Raw genomic sequence first — 18,072 nt, forward strand, 5'->3', positions numbered from 1 at the left:
AGTGGCGAGGAACAGGACGTTCCTCTGAAATATATAAAAGGACAAGACAGAAACATACCAAGGAGGCTGCCAAGACACCATCGACAACATTAACAGGGCTACTTCTTACAGGAAGTAACATGTTTATCGTGGGTTAAATGTTGTGTTTTGTAGTTTATTGGAAACAGATTACATTTGTGATTTGCAAACAATCCACAACATTAAAATGAACAACAACTGCTTTATTAGATTTAAAAAATATATAATCAAATAATTATTATTGTGGAAAAAAAGAGTTTAGGACATGCTGTTATAGAAAAATATTCAGCTCTGGGATTGACTCCCAAAATAACCAAATTTGGATTTATTTATTTATTTATTTATTTATTTATTTATTTACTTACTTACTTACTTACTTACTTACTTACTTATATATTCTTTCCTGTTTCACAGAATTCCACAAAATTCAAAATTTATTTATTGATTGATTGATTGATCGATTGATTTAATTATTTATTTAATCTTTTGTGTTTCACAAAATTCAACAGAATTCCTCTGTATTTATTTATTTATTTATTTATTTGTTCTTTCCTGTTTCACAGAATTCCACAAAATGTCCATGGATTTTTTATTTATTTATTTATTGATTGATTGGTTTAATTATTTATTTATTCTTTTGTGTTTCACAAAATTCAACAGAATTCCTCTGTATTTATTTATTTATTTATTTATTTATTTATTTATTTAATTATTTAATTATTTTTCATTCTTTCTGTTTCACAAAATTCCACAAGATTCTTCTGGATTGTTGGCTGCATCCTGGAATCATTTTTTTTATTATTTTCCCCGTTGCAGAACATGCCGTATTTTATTCCATACCTCATGGCTCTTCTGCATATTCAGCACATTGACATCACATGGATTTGTTTCTGAAATTTCTTCATAAACAATGTAATTACACATGCCGTCCTTTCTTCATTGTTGTTTTTTTTAATCATATCAGTAACACATTGCTGTGGTTGGTAATTTAACCTCCATAGACATTCATTCCAAAGTCATAAGGTGGAGAAGATATCCTACTCCCATCACAACATCAGCTCATAAAACTGTATCATTCTATTAGCAGCGTCTATGCCTTCGCCTCTAAGCGCAGAGTATAGTTTTTGTCGCTGTGGGAACCTTTCTCGAGTAAACAATGTCTGGGCTGATTAGATCCTCGCTCCTCTCTGTACACATTAGCTGAAAACATTGATTCAGGTTCCCCCGGCCCATTGTGTAACCGATGGTGGGAAGAGCGGAGGCGGCGGATTTAGCGCCGAGTGCCGCAGCTACCAGCAGGGTTAATTGAAATTCTCCAGCGTGGAACGGGAAAAGCCGGATAATTGTGTTCAAGGAAAACATAAACTGCCAGACGGCAATTCGACAAATGGAGGTCAACATCTGGAGGAATGTTTCTGCACCAAAGGAATGTCTCAGCCACCAGGGCTAATGATAGTAGTAGAGAATCGATGAGGTAGTCAGCCAGATGCAAATGAGATCATGCTAAATGACCCTCATTAGGTTGAATTGTCAGTTTGTTCTTGGGAGGAAGAAAGTACCTTTTTTAACCATTTATATAAGTAATTTTAGCAATCTGGCTAAAGACGGCAGCATCAGGGTGGTCGGTGAGCGGAACAGAGATGTCCATAAATTGTGCTATTTAAAGTCAGTGGTAGTCGACCTTGATCTGAGCTCTAATTTAGCCCTATTTTTAGGTCTCTATTAAAGTTTCATGGCAGGTACACAACTGCAGCAGGCCAACATATAGACTTCTGATGAAAAAACTGACATACTTTTGACTAACACACAAAATAAGAAGGCAAATCTGCATTATTTAAAAGTTACATCATGAGAATATTACAGCATGTGCTAAGTATGTCATTTGTATAGTGTCCTTGGCAAAAATAATGCATTATTAAATTATATCATAAACCAGGTTGAGCTTTAAAGCTGTATGACATTATTATGTCATAGAAACACAAACATGTTTTATTTCCTTTTTTATTATGCATATACACTGGAATCTGACATCATGAAGTCATGTACATTCAAACCTGACATCTTGATGCCATATAACTTAAACCTGCTATTAGAATGTCATACACACAAACCTGATATTATCATGTCATATAAAAATGAACCTGACTTTATAATGTCATATACACACAAACCTGATATTATGATGTCATATAAAAATGAACCTGACTTTATAATGTCATATACACACAAACCTGATATTATCATGTCATATACACACAAACCTGATATTATCATGTCATATACACACAAACCTGATATTATCATGTCATATACACACAAACCTGATATTATCATGTCATATACACACAAACCTGATATTATCATGTCATATACACACAAACCTGATATTATCATGTCATATACACACAAACCTGATATTATCATGTCATATACACACAAACCTGATATTATCATGTCATATACAAACAAACCTGATATTATCATGTCATATACACACAAACCTGATATTATCATGTCATATACACACAAACCTGATATTATCATGTCATATACACACAAACCTGATATTATCATGTCATATACACACAAACCTGATATTATCATGTCATATACACACAAACCTGATATTATCATGTCATATACACACAAACCTGATATTATCATGTCATATACACACAAACCTGATATTATGATGTCATATACACACAAATCTGATATTATGATGCCATATACTCACAAACCTGATATTATTACGCCATATACACACAAACCTGATATTATTACGCCATATACACACAAACCTGATATTATCATGTCATATACACACAAACCTGATATTATGATGTCATATACACACAAATCTGATATTATGATGCCATATACACACAAACCTGATATTATGGTGTCATGTACACACAAACCTGATATTATGATGTCATATACACACAAACCTGATATTATGATGTCATATACACACAAATCTGATATTATGATGCCATATACTCACAAACCTGATATTATTACGCCATATACACACAAACCTGATATTATCATGTCATATACACACAAACCTGATATTATGATGTCATATAAAAATGAACCTGACTTTATAATGTCATATACTCACAAACCTGATATTATTACGCCATATACACACAAATCTGATATTATTACGCCATATACACACAAACCTGATATTATTACGCCATATACACACAAATCTGATATTATTACGCCATATACTCACAAACCTGATATTATTACGCCATATACACACAAACCTGATATTATCATGTCATATACACACAAACCTGATATTATCATGTCATATACACACAAACCTGATATTATCATGTCATATACACACAAACCTGATATTATCATGTCATATACACACAAACCTGATATTATCATGTCATATACACACAAACCTGATATTATCATGTCATATACACACAAACCTGATATTATCATGTCATATACACACAAACCTGATATTATCATGTCATATACACACAAACCTGATATTATCATGTCATATAAAAATGAACCTGACTTTATAATGTCATATACTCACAAACCTGATATTATTACGCCATATACACACAAATCTGATATTATTACGCCATATACACACAAACCTGATATTATTACGCCATATACACACAAACCTGATATTATCATGTCATATACACACAAACCTGATATTATCATGTCATATACACACAAACCTGATATTATCATGTCATATACACACAAACCTGATATTATCATGTCATATACACACAAATCTGATATTATCATGTCATATACACACAAACCTGATATTATCATGTCATATACACACAAACCTGATATTATCATGTCATATACACACAAACCTGATATTATCATGTCATATACACACAAACCTGATATTATGATGTCATATACACACAAATCTGATATTATGATGCCATATACTCACAAACCTGATATTATTACGCCATATACACACAAACCTGATATTATCATGTCATATACACACAAACCTGATATTATCATGTCATATACACACAAACCTGATATTATGATGCCATATACTCACAAACCTGATATTATCATGTCATATACACACAAATCTGATATTATGATGCCATATACACACAAACCTGATATTATCATGTCATATACACACAAATCTGATATTATGATGCCATATACTCACAAACCTGATATTATTACGCCATATACACACAAACCTGATATTATCATGTCATATACTCACAAACCTGATATTATCATGTCATATACACACAAACCTGATATTATTACGCCATATACACACAAATCTGATATTATCATGTCATATACACACAAACCTGATATTATCATGTCATATACACACAAACCTGATATTATTACGCCATATACACACAAACCTGATATTATCATGTCATATACACACAAACCTGATATTATGATGTCATATACACACAAACCTGATATTATCATGTCATATACACACAAACCTGATATTATCATGTCATATACTCACAAACCTGATATTATCATGTCATATACACACAAACCTGATATTATTACGCCATATACACACAAATCTGATATTATCATGTCATATACACACAAACCTGATATTATCATGTCATATACACACAAACCTGATATTATTACGCCATATACACACAAACCTGATATTATCATGTCATATACACACAAACCTGATATTATCATGTCATATACACACAAACCTGATATTATCATGTCATATACACACAAACCTGATATTATGATGCCATATACACACAAACCTGATATTATCATGTCATATACACACAAATCTGATATTATGATGCCATATACTCACAAACCTGATATTATTACGCCATATACACACAAACCTGATATTATCATGTCATATACTCACAAACCTGATATTATCATGTCATATACACACAAACCTGATATTATTACGCCATATACACACAAATCTGATATTATCATGTCATATACACACAAACCTGATATTATCATGTCATATACACACAAACCTGATATTATTACGCCATATACACACAAACCTGATATTATCATGTCATATACACACAAACCTGATATTATGATGTCATATAAAAATGAACCTGATATTATCATGTCATATACACACAAACCTGATATTATTACGCCATATACACACAAATCTGATATTATCATGTCATGTACACACAAACCTGATATTATTACGCCATATACACACAAATCTGATATTATCATGTCATATACACACAAACCTGATATTATCATGTCATATACACACAAACCTGATATTATTACGCCATATACACACAAACCTGATATTATCATGTCATATACACACAAACCTGATATTATGATGTCATATAAAAATGAACCTGATATTATCATGTCATATACACACAAACCTGATATTATCATGTCATATACACACAAACCTGATATTATCATGTCATATACACACAAACCTGATATTATCATGTCATATACACACAAACCTGATATTATCATGTCATATACACACAAACCTGATATTATCATGTCATATACACACAAACCTGATATTATCATGTCATATACACACAAACCTGATATTATCATGTCATATACACACAAACCTGATATTATCATGTCATATACTCACAAACCTGATATTATTACGCCATATACACACAAACCTGATATTATCATGTCATATACACACAAACCTGATATTATGATGTCATATAAAAATGAACCTGACTTTATAATGTCATATACTCACAAACCTGATATTATTACGCCATATACACACAAACCTGATATTATTACGCCATATACACACAAATCTGATATTATTACGCCATATACACACAAACCTGATATTATTACGCCATATACACACAAACCTGATATTATCATGTCATATACACACAAACCTGATATTATCATGTCATATACACACAAACCTGATATTATCATGTCATATACACACAAACCTGATATTATCATGTCATATACTCACAAACCTGATATTATTACGCCATATACACACAAACCTGATATTATCATGTCATATACACACAAACCTGATATTATCATGTCATATACACACAAACCTGATATTATCATGTCATATACACACAAACCTGATATTATCATGTCATATACACACAAACCTGATATTATCATGTCATATACACACAAACCTGATATTATTACGCCATATACACACAAATCTGATATTATCATGTCATATACACACAAACCTGATATTATCATGTCATATACACACAAACCTGATATTATCATGTCATATACACACAAACCTGATATTATCATGTCATATACACACAAACCTGATATTATCATGTCATATACACACAAACCTGATATTATCATGTCATATACACACAAACCTGATATTATCATGTCATATACTCACAAACCTGATATTATTACGCCATATACACACAAATCTGATATTATCATGTCATATACACACAAACCTGATATTATCATGTCATATACACACAAACCTGATATTATCATGTCATATACACACAAACCTGATATTATCATGTCATATACACACAAACCTGATATTATCATGTCATATACACACAAACCTGATATTATCATGTCATATACACACAAACCTGATATTATGATGTCATATACACACAAATCTGATATTATGATGCCATATACACACAAACCTGATATTATCATGTCATATACTCACAAACCTGATATTATCATGTCATATACACACAAACCTGATATTATGATGCCATATACTCACAAACCTGATATTATTACGCCATATACACACAAACCTGATATTATCATGTCATATACACACAAACCTGATATTATCATGTCATATACACACAAACCTGATATTATCATGTCATATACACACAAACCTGATATTATCATGTCATATACTCACAAACCTGATATTATTACGCCATATACACACAAATCTGATATTATCATGTCATATACACACAAACCTGATATTATCATGTCATATACACACAAACCTGATATTATCATGTCATATACACACAAACCTGATATTATCATGTCATATACACACAAACCTGATATTATCATGTCATATACACACAAACCTGATATTATGATGTCATATACACACAAATCTGATATTATGATGCCATATACACACAAACCTGATATTATCATGTCATATACTCACAAACCTGATATTATCATGTCATATACACACAAACCTGATATTATGATGCCATATACTCACAAACCTGATATTATTACGCCATATACACACAAACCTGATATTATCATGTCATATACTCACAAACCTGATATTATTACGCCATATACTCACAAACCTGATATTATCATGTCATATACACACAAATCTGATATTATCATGTCATATACACACAAACCTGATATTATCATGTCATATACTCACAAACCTGATATTATTACGCCATATACACACAAACCTGATATTATCACGCCATATACTCACAAATCTGATATTATCATGTCATATACACACAAACCTGATATTATTACGCCATATACACACAAATCTGATATTATGATGCCATATACACACAAATCTGATATTATTACGCCATATACACACAAATCTGATATTATCATGTCATATACACACAAACCTGATATTATTACGCCATATACACACAAATCTGATATTATGATGCCATATACACACAAATCTGATATTATGATGTCATTTACACACAACCCTGATATTATGATGTCATATACACACAACCCTGATATTATAATGTCATATTCACAAAACCCTGATATTACGATGTCATCGGCACACAAATCTGATATTATGATGTCATATAAAAATGAACCTGACTTTATAATGTCATATGCACACAAACCTGATATTATGATGCCATATACTCACAAATCTGATATTATGATGTCATATACACACAAACCTGATATTATCATGTCATATACACACAAACCTGATATTATGATGCCATATACACACAAACCTGATATTATCATGTCATATACTCACAAACCTGATATTATCATGTCATATACACACAAACCTGATATTATGATGCCATATACACACAAATCTGATATTATCATGTCATATACACACAAACCTGATATTATCATGTCATATACACACAAACCTGATATTATTACGCCATATACACACAAACCTGATATTATTACGCCATATACTCACAAATCTGATATTATCATGTCATATACACACAAACCTGATATTATTACGCCATATACTCACAAACCTGATATTATCATGTCATATACACACAAACCTGATATTATTACGCCATATACACACAAACCTGATATTATTACGCCATATACACACAAACCTGATATTATTACGCCATATACTCACAAATCTGATATTATCATGTCATATACACACAAACCTGATATTATTACGCCATATACACACAAACCTGATATTATTACGCCATATACACACAAACCTGATATTATTACGCCATATACTCACAAATCTGATATTATCATGTCATATACACACAAACCTGATATTATTACGCCATATACACACAAACCTGATATTATTACGCCATATACTCACAAATCTGATATTATCATGTCATATACACACAAACCTGATATTATTACGCCATATACACACAAACCTGATATTATTACGCCATATACACACAAACCTGATATTATTACGCCATATACTCACAAATCTGATATTATCATGTCATATACTCACAAACCTGATATTATCATGTCATATACACACAAATCTGATATTATCATGTCATATACACACAAACCTGATATTATCATGTCATATACACACAAACCTGATATTATCATGTCATATACACACAAACCTGATATTATCATGTCATATACACACAAACCTGATATTATCATGTCATATACACACAAACCTGATATTATCATGTCATATACACACAAACCTGATATTATCATGTCATATACACACAAACCTGATATTATCATGTCATATACACACAAACCTGATATTATCATGTCATATACACACAAACCTGATATTATTACGCCATATACACACAAACCTGATATTATTACGCCATATACTCACAAATCTGATATTATCATGTCATATACACACAAACCTGATATTATTACGCCATATACACACAAATCTGATATTATGATGCCATATACACACAAATCTGATATTATTACGCCATATACACACAAACCTGATATTATCATGTCATATACACACAAACCTGATATTATGGTGTCATGTACACACAAACCGGATATTATGATGTCATATACACAGAACCCTGATATTATGATGTCACATAACAAGAACCTAATATTATGATGCCATATACAAACAAATGTGATATTATTATGTGATATACACACAAAGCTGATATTATGATGTCATATACTCACAAACCTGATATTATCTTGCCATATACACACAAACCTGATAGTATGATGTCATATACACAAACCTGATATTATGGTGTCATGTACACACAAACCGGATATTATGATGTCAAATAACATTAACATGATATGTATGATGATGCCTTATAACATGAGCTTGACATTATCATATATATACACACAAACTTGACATCATAACCTTATGATGTGATACAATATGAACCTGACATTATGAGGTTATATAATACTAACCTGACATTATGATGTCATGGATCATGAACCTGACATTATAGAAACACATTCAATTGAACCTGGCATTATGGCATCATATAAACATGAACCTGATATTATGATGCCATATACTCATGAACCAAACATTATGAACCTGCCGTTATGATGTCACATGCACATTCCTTTTATAGTGTTTTGCATGCAATTATTTACTATCATTTTTTTACATACTTATTGATTATACCAGAATATGTTTAAAGAGCTCTGTGTGGTTTTGTACTGTAAGTACTGCGTATTCGATGTGTCATGTTATAAATTGATTTAGAAAGCATTATGGATGTAGGAGTCCTAGAAAGTGTTACTGTTCTTTCTAATTCATTTCACATGGTCGATTTAGCCCCTTTCTTTTCTCACGGATCTCAGCATAGAGATGCTACTATTAGAAAGCAGAACAGAGTTATTTGAAACATATACAACTGATCTCTTCATCACACCTTTTTTTCCCTGTCTCCCCTTTACTTTCTCTCTTATACTTGCTCTCTCTTCATGTTGTGAGTGCTGTGCTACAATGATGAACTTTCAGGCGGTGTTGTGTAGCCCATCCATTAGAAGCTGTGGGGCTGAGATAAATCACCTTATCAGACCTGCCTTCCCCTACAGAGCAGTCAGGGAAATCCATCACGTTGGGCACACAGGGACGAGGGGGGGGGATGTAGTGAAGGCAGAAATCAGCACCAACACCCTGCACAGGAGAGACCTGAACCGTACACAAGCCCACAGTGCCACATAATGAAGCATTAACACTTTAAAATAAATAAATAAATAAATAAATAAATAAATAAATAAATAAATAAAAAAAAATTAACCAGAAGACACTTTGGGGCACAATTACAATGTTCATCAATAGGGAATAAAACCAGTTAAATGGAATTTTATGTGAATCCACAGTTATATTAATACAACACCAATATCAGTGTAGTAGTACTATCATACTATTAGAAATGTTTTAACTCATTAATCAGTAAAGATTCAAAAGATGTCTTTTAAAATCCACAGAATGTCGGGATTTCAGCTAAAGATAAAGCTATTGATCTTTGGAGGCATTATGAAGTCATATACATGTTATGATGTTATATGCACACAAACCTGACATTATGATGTCATGTAACATGAAAAACGGAATCTTTATGGAATCAGGTACAATAGAACCAGACATCATGACATCATATAAACATGAACATGACATCATATAAACATCTGATGTTATAATGTCATATACACAAAACCCTGATATTATAATGTCATATACACACAACCCTGATATTATGATGTCATATACACACAACCCTGATATTATGATGTCATATACACACAACCCTGATATTATGATGTCATTTACACACAACCCTGATATTATGATGTCATATACACACAACCCTGATATTATGATGTCATATACACACAAACCCGATATTATGACATCATATAAACATGAACCTGATGCTGTATCATGTCATATACACACAAACCCGATATTATGTTGTCAAATAACATTAACATGATACATATTATGATGTATTATTACATAAACCTGTCATTATCGTATACACACAAACTTGACTCTATGATGTTATGATGTCATATAATATGAAACTAACATTATGATGTCATAGAGCATGTACCTGACACCATGATGTCATATAACACTAACCTGACATTATGATGTCATGGAGCATGAAACTGACATCATGGAATCGCATACAATTCATAGCATAAGGAACATCATATAAAAAGAACCTGATGCCATATATACTCAAACCCGATACTATGATGTGATATGCACACAAACCTCACATTATGACATCATATAAACATGAACCTGATGTCGTATGACACCATATACACACAAACTCAATGTTATGATGTCATAAGCATGCAAACCTAACATTATGATGTCATAAAACATGAACTTGATTTGATTAAGTCATATACCACAGAAATGTTGATTGTTGTGGATGTATACAAGATGGTGAACTTTTTACAGGTCACTGTGTATGAGTCTTCGCTACCAGTCACCTCACTTCCTTATGGTTCCGGGGCTTCCTAGTATTTAAAAAAATATGATGTGGCTTTTTACAATTGTAAATAATTTATTTATTTATTTATTTTATTTTTTTCATTTTTGTTAGCTGATTGACAAAATAGTTAAGGAATAAACCACAAATTGGAATTCTCTAATCAGAAAAGAATCAACGAATACCTCAAAGTTTTTCCTATATTTTTAGATTTATTCCTACATACCAACTCTAACAATTGTTTTGGAAATAAAGATCATGTTATTAGTTAACAGTGATATTTAATGTTCATAAAACTTAGTTTCTGTTCAAACTTACACTAGAGTAGCTAGAAAAAGACATTTCCTTTCAACCTGCTCTTGGAATTAATATGAAATATTACAAAAAGTGCTGAGACTGGAGACTCCTTTCCACAAATTCTGAATATAAATCTCATTACAAATCCACAAGTCCCTGGGTATGTTGTCATAAAAACAAAACTTATTAGAACAAGTGCATTAATATAAATTTGTATTAAAATCAGTACTACTGTCAAAGCTACTGTTAGAGAAGCTCAATCAACACCTTCTAACCAATCAGAATCAACCATTCAACAGGGAGTAATACACAGTGTCCATCATTCTGTAGCTCAGTATGTGATGTAGTTTAGAGCCTTATAATAGAACCATGTGTAATAATTTCTATCAAATTCTGTATACAAGTATTAAAATATGCTTCTGTTTTTGTTTTGTTTTTTGTTTGTTTGTTTTTTGTAAAAAAAAAAATGCTTTTGCATTAATCATTTTTTACATTTTTTAAATTGAAGTTACAAAATATCTGAGTTTAATCTGTTATCCTCAGACAGAGTTGGAAAATATACAAGGATCTGTATTTTGTTCCTGTAATTAAGTACTGCTGTAGAGGAATAATTACTTTACTGAAGTGTTATTGAAGCTAAATATTTGTCTTCTTACTCCTCATTTTTTAAGAGGAAATTTAACAAACATACATTTTACTCTATAGATTTTTATTTTGACCTTCATAGCTTGTTACAAATCTCAGACACCAGGGATTTAATTTTTTTTATAAAATAAAAATTAAATATTTCTTTATCTAGTTCACAATTAATGTAAGTCTAAGCTTGGTGAACTAGCTAATTACAGTAGTTTCCTAGTTTAGGGTTAGTTTTTTTTTTTTTTTTTTTTAAATTAAGTTCCTGAATTAGCTAGTTATGTTTATAAATTAGCTTGTTAAATTAGCCAGCTAGTTCAGTTTTGTGAATTAGCTTGGTAAATTAGCTAGCTGGCTTTGTTTTCTTTCCTTAGTGTTTATTTTAAAAGAGTTAGAGAAGTAGCCAACTGCTGACTTCTACGCTTGTCTGCATTTGCTAATTATTTTCTGTATGTTCGGTTGCTTAGCACACTAGCTAGCCATAGAGGGTCAGGCTTGATGAACTTGTGGTCAGCTCTTTTCACTAATTTTCATTTTTCCTCTTAAATCCTTAAAACTGCCTTCATGGAATCAGATACAATAGAACCAGACATCATGACATCATAGACACGTGAACCTGATGTTATGATCTCATATGCACACAAACCTGACATTGTGATGTTATATAACATGGACATTATCATGTTATATAACATAAATTCAGGTACCACTGAATCAAATTCAAATTCAAATTTTATTTGTCACATACACAATCATACATTATAATATCGTGACTCTGACATTATGACATCATATCATTATCATTATGACATCATATCATTATCATTATGTCATGTGTCATGGATGTTTAAATGTAGATACATTTTTTTTTTTATTTCAAGTAGTTTCTTGCTGCCATACGCTATACATTTAATTGAATATTATTAACCTGAATGTTCGTATTGCTTCACTCTTAAGAGGATGAATTTATCTACTCAGACTGGATAATGAAACCGCCTGAATCTGTAATATTACTTAAGAAACTATAAACTCATCTGTGATCATGGTACACAGGGCCACTGTGCCCCCTCTCACTGATGTTTATATCTACAGTGTGTGAGGCGGGTTGCTAGGCAACAATAATGACAGTGACCTTTGGAAATATCACGGGGGTCGGATCGACCCAACGTGAAGCCTACGAGCCCGAGGTGCTCAGGTAAATGAATCTGTGTGGCAGCAGTTGGTGACAGCAATGGGATATTGCACTGAAAAAAAAACATCTAAAATGAATCTCATGGTGAAGAAAACTTTATAATGATTTATTTGCGATATTAACATGCAACTTGTCTATATATTAACCTGCTGCTGTAGACACATCAGCAAACCGAGCAAGCTTCACTCTGATCAGACGGAAAAACGAACGAGAAACTACGGCAACAACAAGCAGGAGAACAAACAAGAGGTCACTGTGGAAATGTTCTAAAGGATTTGGAGATTCTTCCAAATCAAATAGATTTTAGATAAACAGCGATTGAGTTATGTTAGGATGAATCACGACCTGAGGTGTCCGGCTGCTTTTAGTGCTTTTGTAGCAATCAGAAGTGATAAAAATATCCACAAAGTACCCTCTGTACTCTATAGGGTTCTATATGGAACCAACTGAAGAGAATAGACAACTAGAAAGCACTAAACCCTTAGAGATATTAAATATATAAACTAGTTCCATATAAAACCACCTACTCTTCAATGTGGCCAAGACCAAAGATCTAGTGGTTAACTCCTGGAAGGCGAGGACCACCACTGGACTAATAAACATCACTGAGCTGATGGACACCTACAAATATCTCGGTGTGAATAGGCTAAAGGTGAACACGGAGGGTTTAAACAGGAAGGAGACAGGCAGACTATTTTATAAGGAATCTCAGATGCTTAAACGTTTGCGGCATGATCTTCTACTATTTACATTTTATATACATTTACATTTCTGGCATTTGGCAGACCTTATCCGGAGTGATGTACAAAAGTGCTTTGAAGACTCTGTCAATGAATACATTAACACTGGTTCAATAGGTCACAGGATACCATCAGTCTAAAAACTACAACAATACATAAAGCAAACAGGGAAAATAAGAGCTAGTTTAAGTGCCTCAGGAAGAGGTAGGTCTTCATCCATCGTTTGAAGACAGCCAGTGACTCAGCTGTTCGGACATCTAGGGGAAGTTTATTCCATCCCCTTGATGCCAGAACAGAGAAGAGTCTAGATGAATACTTACCTTTTACCCTGAGAGATGGTGGGACCAGTCGAGCAGTGCTAGTAGATCTGAGGGAGCATGGTGCAGTGCAAGCAGTAATAAGAGCTTTGAAGTAAGAGGGTGCTGGTCCATTCTTGGCTTTGTAGGCAAGCATCAGTGTTTTGAATTCGATTGTGGGAGGTAGCAGAGGGAACGAAGCAGTGGGATGGTGTGGGAGAACCTGTGGCAGGTTTAAAACAAGTCACACAGCTGCATTTTGGATCATTTGTAGAGGAAAAAATCACATTCAGGGGTAGACCTGCCAGTAGAGAGGTTAAGTCTTGAAATGACCAGTGACTGAACAAGCACCTGAGCAGCCTGTGTGGATAAAAAGGGCTGCATCCTTCTGATGTTGTACAGAAAAAAACGTCACATTAGCAACTTGTGAGGAAAAAGACAGTCGATTGTCCATGGTTATCCCAAGGTTGCGAGCAGTGTCCAAAGTGTTACTGGTGTGTTGTTGTAAATGTTGTATTCTTTATAGAACATGAGAAGCCAGGCTGTCTTGAGAGCCTCCCTGGGCAGTTTTGATGTTGTTGTGAAAAGGAGGACACTAAGAAAACTAGTGTCCATCCTTGACAACCTATTACATCACCTCCGTGATTTATAGGTCCAACAGCAGAACACATTCAGCCAATTTATAATCTCAATCCTATAGGATACTTCAGTTGAGAGTGAACAAATTTCCATTCGAAGAACCACCAAGGAAATAGAAGGGACTTTTTTGTGTAGTACATGGTACATAGAAGCTTTAAGGAACCTTTCCTTAGAAGAATGAACTGATGAACCAGGCCATTAGTAACTCAGTGGACTTTCGATCAGAAGGTTATGAGGTCAAATCCCAGCACTGCCAAGCTGCCACTAAGGATCCTTGAATGAGACCCTTAACCCTCAACTGCTCAGAAAATGAAAATAAGATAAATGTAAGTTGGCCAGGACAAGGGCTTCTATTAAATTCTGTAAATGTAAGAATTCTCCAGAGTATATGTAATGTTTTTCAAGGTGTTCTTTTGGTTCTTTGCTTCTAGAGGAGGTTGGAACTTGGATCATTTTCAGAAAACATTCTGGATTTAAGCTTTTTTATTAAAAATGTGCTCTGCACATGACCTCTACACTTTCAGGGAAAAGGGGATTCTCCTCTTCACTGAGTTCTACTTGGAACCTTTTTGGAACGGGAAAACACATTTGAGTGGAGCATAGAGCCTTTAGGGTTTTGCAACAACAACAAACTGAAAAACATATTTAACCTTTTTTATATTTGTTGTGAATATAGTATACTCTTGTACGCTAAAGTCTCTTCCTGTAACATCACAGGCTCCGTTACATCATGGCCAACAAACATGGCTGCCATGGACTCCAACTCCCAGCAGCCATCAGTACATTTACTGTCACCAGATTTGTTCACTTGTTTCCCATTACATATGTTATTTTTCTCAACCTTTGTTTACCTCTTGGTTTCAGTTCCTCATAGCGGGTTATGTGCTCAGTTCATTAGGTCTGTGATGTTACTAAGCTGTCAATATTTATATTATTTACATTTCTGTCATTTAGCAGGTGACCTAATCCAGACTGACTTGCACTTTTATCTCATTTATACAACTGAGCAATTGAGCGTTAAGGGCCTTTCTCAGGGGCCCAGCAGTGGCAGCTTGGTGGACCTGGGATTTGAACTCAAAACCTTCCAATATCTACCAGATTTTTTGTTCACCTGACTTATGATTCTGTCTAGCTCTAATATTCCTGTTATTGCCCCATTGACCTCATTTTTACTGTATTTTTTGCCTGACGATTATTTCCTCTGCCTGAATTGTCCCAATACTTTTGTCTATTCCTATTTTTGTTATTAAACTTCTCCATTGCATCCAGCCCTTTGAGCCTGCCTCGTTGTACTTCCACCTGGAACCTAAAGGGAAACCCATATCCAGGAAGCAAATAAGCTTCCTTTCCTCTGTTTAAGCAGCTGCCTATAAAGCAGGAACGTCTCTTTAGTAAGTCCATGTGAAAAGATCAGGCAATAAGTAGCACAGAATGAAAGTGTTCCCTTGGCTCAGGCGAAGGAGGAAGTTAACCTCTCCAGCTCTTTCCTGCCGATTAGGATTCCATCACAGTGACAGCTCTTATTGTTATTCACCATGCACAGGTATATCAGACGCCATATCAGCTCTGAGTGTAAACACCTGCACGGCTGAGCACAAACGTCTCTAGAGGGCGAACACACGGAACTTTTGAATAAGAGAGCGTTATTACACCGAGTATTCCATGCTGCTACACATACACAAGCGTGAGAGGAGTCTAAGATATGCTAACAGCGTTTACTGTATTAATAACAAACAATTTAACAAATCACAAAGAACAGAATAATACAATGGTTAAATATCAAACAGGAAGTGTGAATTCAGCCCATTGTGACGTTGTTATCACCATGAAGTTGATCATTTTGCTATAACAGCATGCCTCAAAGTGTTGTTTTCCTCACAGCAATTTAACAAAACTAATAATGACACATTGTTTTGACCATTTATAGTTACAGTTACAATATAGGTACAGCCTCTCTCTCTCTCCCTCTCTCTCACTCTGGTCTTTATATACAAATATTTACAGGTAGAGCGTGATGCCATATCCAGTTGCCACCCATATTTCTGGCGTTCTCTGAAAAACCTTCACATGCTGAAAATCTAGAATGACAGCATCTAAAGCCGAAAAAATTAAATTAAATTAAATTAAATTAAATTAAATTAAATTAAATTAAATTAAATTAAATTAAATTAAATTAAATTAAATTAAATTAAATTAAATTAAACAAAAAAAACCAAACCAAATAAATTATAAAATAAATTATAAAAAAAATTGAAAAGCTTTACAAAACATTGTGATAAACTTTTCACAGAATAACAGAAAGCTTCGAACAATTACACCCAGTTGTTTTCAGCATGTCCATCATACTATACTATACTATAATAGTATAAGTTCCTATGAGTTCCTGTGAATTAGTTGTTACTATAGAATCGCTAACGTATTACAGCAATTTATATAAACCTGTGATCTGCCTCACAGATGCAAGACTT

The sequence above is a fragment of the Hemibagrus wyckioides genome, linkage group LG03, assembly GCF_019097595.1.
Source record: "Hemibagrus wyckioides isolate EC202008001 linkage group LG03, SWU_Hwy_1.0, whole genome shotgun sequence".
NCBI lineage: Eukaryota > Metazoa > Chordata > Actinopteri > Siluriformes > Bagridae > Hemibagrus > Hemibagrus wyckioides.